The sequence below is a fragment of the Carya illinoinensis genome, chromosome 11, assembly GCF_018687715.1.
Source record: "Carya illinoinensis cultivar Pawnee chromosome 11, C.illinoinensisPawnee_v1, whole genome shotgun sequence".
Classification (NCBI taxonomy): Eukaryota; Viridiplantae; Streptophyta; class Magnoliopsida; order Fagales; family Juglandaceae; genus Carya; species Carya illinoinensis.
The window spans coordinates 3,576,436-3,584,512 of NC_056762.1; the positions used below are offsets into that span (position 1 = coordinate 3,576,436).

Genomic DNA, 8,077 nt, shown 5'->3' on the forward strand with positions numbered 1-8,077 from the left:
TATGCTCACACCCTAAGGTCTCGATTGTTTTCATATATAAGATGAGTTGAAATAAAAGTTAAAAATTAAATAAAATATTATTATAATATATTTTTTTAATATTATTATTATTTTAAAATTTTAAAAAATTAAATTATTGATTTTATTTTGTGATAATTTGAAAAAATTGTAATGATTAAATGAGATAAGATGAAATGTGTGCATGTGGAACTATACATTTATATATAATATATAACTTTGTACAATTGACCAAACAACCTGTCACGGTCCACAAATGAAGTACATGGGCCTTGGGCCAGTTTAATTTTATTTACAATTTCATTTATTTTGATTAGGGCTGGGCAACCGGGCCGGATTTTTTTCCGGCCTGGTCCGGAACCCGGATAACCGGGTTCCGGTTACGGGCACCGGCCCGGAAAACATCCGGGCCGGTACCCGGTTTCTACAACCCGGGTGAACCCGGTCCGGGTACCGGATTTGAAACCCGGTACCCGGGTTTCAAATCCGATACCCGGGTTTTTTAAAAACCCTAACCCAGTGCCAAAACGACGCCGTTTTGACACTGGGTTATATCCCTTCGGCAGCTCGATTCCCCCCCCCCCCAATCTGACTCTCTCTCTCTCTCTCTCTCTCTCTCTCTCTCTCTCTCTCTCTCTCTCTCTCTCTCAAAGAATCTTCCCGAAACCCTAGCCTCATCCCGTCACCGCCGTCATCCACTCATCCCGTCGCCGCCGTCATCCCGTCGTCGCCGTCATCTTGTCGTCGTTTCATCTGGTCATCCTCAGAAACACTACAAATCAGGTTAGTTTTTGATAAACTCTTCTTCCATTTCGGTTTCTTTAGTTTATGGTGTGGTTTTTTTAATGGGTGTGATTTGGTTGGTGTAGTTTCTGATTTTGAGTGTGATTTGTTTTGGGTTTCTGATTTGGGTGTGATTTCGGTTTCTTTATTTTTTTTACCGTGTCCTGCTTCTACTTGATTGGATCCTAAAGGTTGATAAAGTTGATAAAAGTTGATAAAAACTTTGATTTCCTGATGGTAGTTTAATCAACTTGGCGTGATCTTGAGATCATCATGATTAATTTATTTAATTATAGTTGGATTATAGTTGGATTAAAGTCTATACATGCATGAAGGCAACTATATAGAATTAGCCAGGCATGACTGGAAATTAAGCCGACCTAAGACTACTACCGAATCATATATGAAATAATAATTGAGGCTTAATTATATAGTTATTAATAACACCATTAATAACTAGATAAGCCTCTTTTATTTAAGTTACCTAAGCCTCTGAATATTCTGATAAATAAATCTGAAAAACCAAAATGGTAGTACACTACTTGTATATATACCAAAATTATAAAACCATAATATATAGGATGGGCTTAATCAATCATTGATGGCCAATAAGTTTAGGGTATGCAAGTTTCATCTGTACATACATTTTATTTTATTTTATTTTAAAAAATAAAAAAGATAAAACATGGCCCTATTAAACAATCACATATTAAACCAATGAAGATAGTCAACCGCTTTGCTTCAGAGTTGTAATCCAATGTATATGCTAATATGTTGCCAAATTTAAATAGAAAGCAAAAGATTAGAGAGAGGGACGGAGAAACCAAAAATATAAGCAGAGAAGCGAGGGATGTGAAGAAGCCATTACCTCTACCGGTAGTTAACCCTTCAACAGAAATATTAAGTGCCGGTAACACACTTTACTATCTTAAATATTGGTTACTATTTTCCTCATATGACACACTTCACTAATACCCCCACACACTAAATTCTAGTTCTGCCCCTGCCTATATCCTTATGCACATCATAATTGATTGAAGTTTATATGTCACAACTTGAGTCTATAGTATACCACGTATATATGCTCCAACTCGAGGGAGAAGATTCTAACTCTAAATGTAAGCTGAAGTGTATAGAATGATAATGATTGGGCATGATTCTAAGTCCTAACCTACCCTCATTTTCCCTCTCTCTATATCTTATAATTTCTTCCTTTTCTCTAAAATCTAACTTCTGGTTCTCTGAATAAACTGCACAAGTCTGCATGGTAGTACTATCTTGTCGAGAGGATGGCCTTAATGCAAAACCTGCCTTTTTAATGACCAATTTTATCCATGTCTGGATAAATACAAAAAATAAAAATCTCGTCTCATTTCCTCATCTATTGTGTTGATTCGGGTATCGGTTATTTGCTGTGTATTTGGAACGGTGCGGTATTAATATATTTTTTTGTTCAGCCCTTGACACACATATATGTAAATGCACACACCTTCCATGCAGTGAAGATAAAAAAAAAAAAAGAAGCTTCCCCGCAATTAATAAACAGGCTATAATGTAATAGGTTTCTGTACATTAATTATAGGGTTTCTCAAAATTAAAACTCTTGACACCTGGACTGAGTTTTCTGCATGAATTAATTTCCTTTTTTTTTTTTTTTTTTTTTTTGTTATTGTAACTTTAACAGATGGAAGAAGATTTTTTTTTTGTTATTGTAACTTTAACAGATGGAAGAAGATTCTGTGAGCTGTAATGTCGGTATAACCCAAGGGGTTGGCGATTCCTCTTCTATTCCATTGGATGTAGAGGAGCTTGGGACTCTTCCAACCCCTTCTTCATCCACACATACACAAGAACCTACCCGTTCCATCCCACCTTTACCCAAGAAATCCAAAAAAAAACCTAGCAACCAATCTGTGGTATGGGAACACTATACTAGAGTGCAACCTATTGACCACGATAACCCAAAAGCTCAGTGCAATTATTGCGCTAAGCTATACAGTTGCCACTACAAAAATGGCACTTCATCTATGTTACACCACCTCCAGAATGCATGTGAAACTTCCCCTCTTAGAGTTAAAGGAGTTGGAAGAAGTCAATCCTCTAGTGTTAAGAGGGATGCGGAGGGAAGAGTGTGTAGTCCACAAGTCCTAGTAAAGTACGATGGAGAAAAACTTAGGGTGTCAACCGCTAAGTATTTTATTAGATGCGAATTGCCTTTTAGACTTGTGGAGCATGAAGGTTTTATTGAATATGTAACGGATTTAGAGCCTCGATTTACTTTGCCATCTCGAGGCACTTTAAAAAGGGACTGTATTAAACTGTATAAAGAAGAGAAGATACAGTTAAAAAAATTGTTGGATGGTCAAAGAATTTGTCTTACCACCGATACTTGGACGTCGGTGCAAAATCTGAACTACATGTGCATTACCGCACATTTTATTGATTGCAATTGGAGATTGCACAAAAAAATACTTAAGTTTTGCCAAATTCCTGACCATAGGGGCGAAACCATTGGGAGAGTGTTAAACTCGGGATTGCATGAATGGGGTATTGATAAAATTTTAACCATCACAGTTGATAATGCATCCTCAAATGATGTTGTTGTTGATTATATGAGGAGGAGAATAAAAGACCATGATCGTACTATACTAGGTGGTGAATTTCTTCACATGCGATGTGCTGCCCATATATTGAATCTGATTGTTATGGACGGCTTGAAGGATGTAATTGATTTTGTGTCAAAGATTAGGGATGCTGTCCGGTATGTGAAATCCTCACCTTCAAGATTTGCCAAGTTCAAGGCTTGTGCGGTAAAGGAAAAAATTAGTGGGAGGATGATTTGCTTGGATGTTCCTACTAGATGGAACTCTACATATTTGATGTTGAGTACCGCTGAAAAACACAAACAAGCCTTTGAACAATATGCGTTTGTGGATGACCAATTCTTGAACCCCACTAGCAATGATTGGAAAAATGCACAGATTTTTGTGGAGTTGCTGAAAGTTTTTTATGATGTTACATTGAGCATTTCTGGTTCTTTGTATGTGACAGCTAATGTTTATTTTGAGCAACTTTGCACAATTGAGGATACATTAAATGATATGTGCTTGAGTGATGATATTATCACTAGTACTATGGGCATAAATATGAGAAACAAGTATGAGAAGTATTGGGGTAGCACAAATAGGTTCAACTTGATGATATATGTTGCTTTTGTGCTTGATCCACGATATAAAATGATGGCAATGAATTTCTGGTTGCAAAAATGCAGAGGGTGTGAGTTGGCGAATAAGATAGAGGACAGGGTTAAACTCCTTTTAGGCTGCTTGATTGAGCAGTATAACGGATTTCGTGTGGCTAGTGGGAGGAGTTCTAATGTGGCTCAAGGAAGGCCAAGCAGCACTAATATAAATATTGGTAATGAGCCAGCACCTACTAAATTTAAGATCATGTTTACCAACTTTCTTAAGGAACGGTGTGTTACGGAGTTTAGATCGGAGCTAGATAGATATTTTTCTGAGACGTGTATAGACGACTCGCTCGGTTTTGATATCTTAGATTGGTGGAGAATTAATGCCGTTAACTATCCTGTCCTTGCTGAGGTAGCACGTGATGTGTTAGCCACCCCCATTTCCACTGTTGCCTCGGAGTCCGCATTTAGTACTGGAGGACGCATATTGGATCCTTTTAGGAGTTCCTTGTCTCCAGAAACTGTTGAAGCTCTCATTTGCACCCAAAATTGGTTAAGGACCAAACCAATTAACATTCGGGATTTGGAAGAATATATACAGTCGATGGACCTTGAAGGTAAGTTTGAAACGTGAAATATTTTTTTTAATATCTATCTAATTCGGTTTATTATTTGTCTAACTCAATTTTTAATTTTTTTTAGACGATCATCTAGCTTCATCTTCAACCGAGGCTGATGTGAGTCTCCATTCCCATTCATGCTGAAAAGTTTATCCTTGGTTAATCTTCAATGGAGGTAAGAGATTTTGTACAAATTTTGCTCCTATTTTATTCATGTCTAGTGTATACGTATTGGTTAGATGCTCAAATAAGCCAATAGAAAAAAGAAATACTGAAGTTGATCCACATGCTGAAGTTCTAAACTATGTACATCGAATCAGCCATTTCTTCTTTCTATGGTTTCATGTATTTGATATTTGCCTCTACTCAGCAAGCTCCTGTGCATCCAAGAACTTTAAATCACATGGCAATATAATTATGTGCAATATAATTGTGCATTAACAGTCTTGTTTGTTTTTTGCATGCACAGAATATAATTATGTGCTGTTGTTTATATATTTAACCATGTATTTGCAGGTTTTTTACTTTTGCAAATGCTGTTGCATGTGCCTTCTCTGTGCTGCCCTTGCTATCCTTGCAGGTTTTTTTTCCTTTTTTTTTTTTAATGGGGTTTTTGAGAAGTTTCAAAGATGAAGATTGGGCTGAGAGTTTGAGGTTGATAGAAGATTATAAAAGGGATTAAGATTAGAGTTCTTTTAGTAAAGTTTTCATTTTTAATTTTTTGGAAGTTTGATGCTATCATTTTGATTTATCTGTAATTTTGGAAGTTTAATTTTTTGGAAGTTTGATGCTGCCTCTATCCTTTCTTTGGAGCCCACTTGTAATTGTATTCTTCCTTTTCTATTTTCCCTCCTTAACTGTTGGTAGGAGATAATCAGGAGCAGACATTGATGTTTCTCTCTCTTTTAGATGGTACCAGAAAATTAAGCCCGAAAGGGTAGCATTTAAAGTTTTAGCACAGTATTAACATTCATAGATGGAAGGTACAGTAGAAAACTCTTGGATTCAGTAGTTGGTAGGAATTTCCATATGTTGGTTGTCTATATTCGCAACACCATGCTTGCAGAGAAATTCATTGCTGCTTAAATTACCAATCAGTGTTTACTATTTACAAAAGAATGCAAACATTAAGCATGTAGCAATAATTTGATTGTGCTTTTTGTTTTCATATGCATCCAAGAACTTTAAACCACATGGCAATATAATTATGTGTATTAACAGTCTTGTTTGTATTTTGCATGCACAGAATATAATTATGTGCTGTTGTTTATATATTTAACCATGTATTTGCAGGTTTTTTGCTTTTGCAAATGCTGTTGCATGTGCCTTCTCTGTGCTGTCCTTGCTGTACTTGCATCTACTACTTGTTCTTACATGATTTGGTATGGTTGTCTACGGATCAAGATCTGGAAGTGGGGTTTGCATTGCTGGAAGTGGGGTTTGCATTGCTTTTTTTGATCATTAGGAATGTTGTATTAATTTGATTTATCTTCTCATTTTCACTTTGTGTATGTTTTTGCACGAATTGGGATGAGTTTGTAATGTGGAATGTTGATCATCAGGATTTTTTTTTTTTTGAATTGGATCATCAGGAATTATTGATCATTTCCTAATGTTGTACTAATATGTAATGAGGAATGTTGATCTGAAAAAGAAAAAGAAAAAGAAACGTTATTTGCAAGATATGAAAAGGAAAAATAAACGTTATGTGCCATTAAAAAAAAAAAAAAAAAAAAAACCCGGGTATAGGCCGGAACCCGGATTTCCGGGTTGTAAAAACCCGGATCAATCCGGGTTCCAGCCCGGGTCGTAACCCGGGTATATCCGGGCCGGACTCCGGCCCGGATTTGGAATCCGGGTTCCGGGCCGGGTATACCCGGATACCCGGTCCGGTACCCGGTTGCCCAGCCCTAATTTTGATTTAGCATATTATATGGACTTTAATATATCTAGTGGGCCTGGGCCTTTAGTTCTATTTTCTTCATATGATTTTAGTTTAATTAGCCTGGATGTATGTAGAGGACATCTTGTATATGTACGAGCCAAAGGATCTAGGGTTTTTCATCTAAAAACATAAATGAAAATTCTATTTTCTTTTTCCTTTTTTTTTTATCATCTTTTTTCTTTTTTCTATGAAACTGCTATCCTCAAAATGAGTAATTTCAATATATTTTTCCTTTTAAGTAATTTGAAGTGCGTTACACAACCACATTCCAAAGCTTTATTTGCTCATGTCAACTGCTGAGTTGCTCAAGGACCAACGAGAAATGGTTCTCAAATATCGAAAATGAAGACGAAATCCACTTGATAAAAACAAACACCGGTACTCATATGTAGTCATTTCTTTTACTTTTGGATATTCTTTTTTTTCTATCTATTTATAATCTTTCTATTATTATATTATATTAAATGATTGAAAAACTATTTATTATATTAAACTTATAATAGAATAATGAAGAGAAATTTTGCATTTTCTTTGATTGTTTTGGATTTCATAGGGTCTGTTTATTGGTGGATATATTTATGGAAAATGATATTATACCTGCCCAAGCTCAAAATGATACTATATTTATTGTAAATCATGAAGAGAGAGAGAGAGAGAGAGGCTCTTTCATAGCTCAATGTCACATGGTCCAACAGTAACATCACACGGTCCAACAGCAACATAGCATGCCCATTCTCAACTCCCTATTTTGCTTCGTTCTTATGATTTTCTGAGAACTTGTAGAAATGAGTGATATTATGTGTTTGTATAGCTGTATATTAGGATATAATCTTAGCATTTATGTAGGAAGAATTATATATATCTCTTTATTATAATATGTGGCTATCTAATAGAAATTCTTATTTTTCCATCTATTTTTCTTGTTTTTCTATTAATTTTTATTGTTTTTCTATTAATTTTTATTGTTTTACTTAACGCCGTTTGTTCTGCTTAATTTTTCCGTCCATCACCTCCGCAAACTCAACCACCATCAACTCACCCAAATCAACCATGCAACCACCCCGTGTAGCTTCCACACCGAGCTTCTCCTTCGTTTGACCACCAAACATCAAGGTCCACAATCTCAGACACACGACAACTAACAAGCGGAGTCAGTTGTGCCCAAACCCTGAGAGCAACCTCCACACAGCAGCATCACGAACGTAGAAACCCATAGAGCATGTCAAAAAAATAGAGCATGATCGAAACCTTGGGGAGACATAGGGCACGAAAATGGAGCTAAAAAACGAGCATGGAAATGGCTAGAGGATGGACCTGTAGTGAAGAGAAGAAAATGGAAATGGAAAGAGGAAGAAGAAGCAGCAACGTAGCAGCATCACGGACGTAGAAACCCATAGAGCATGTCAAAAAAATAGAGCATAACTGAAACTCATAGCACATAGATTTGGAGAGAAATAGGGAACAAATATGGAGCTAAAAGCCGAGCATGGAAATGGCTAGAGGATGGACCTGCAGTGAAGA

General features: G+C 36.3%; 1 long non-coding RNA gene across 1 annotated transcript; it reads left to right on the plus strand.

Annotated features, from left to right (window-relative positions):
- The first annotated feature begins 4,131 nt into the window (after positions 1-4,131).
- Positions 4,132-6,045, plus strand: LOC122282563. The gene is made up of 3 exons (XR_006230411.1): positions 4,132-4,608; positions 4,694-4,786; positions 5,905-6,045. It is a non-coding gene; the product is annotated as an uncharacterized LOC122282563 (long non-coding RNA).
- Positions 6,046-8,077: the final 2,032 nt, after the last annotated feature.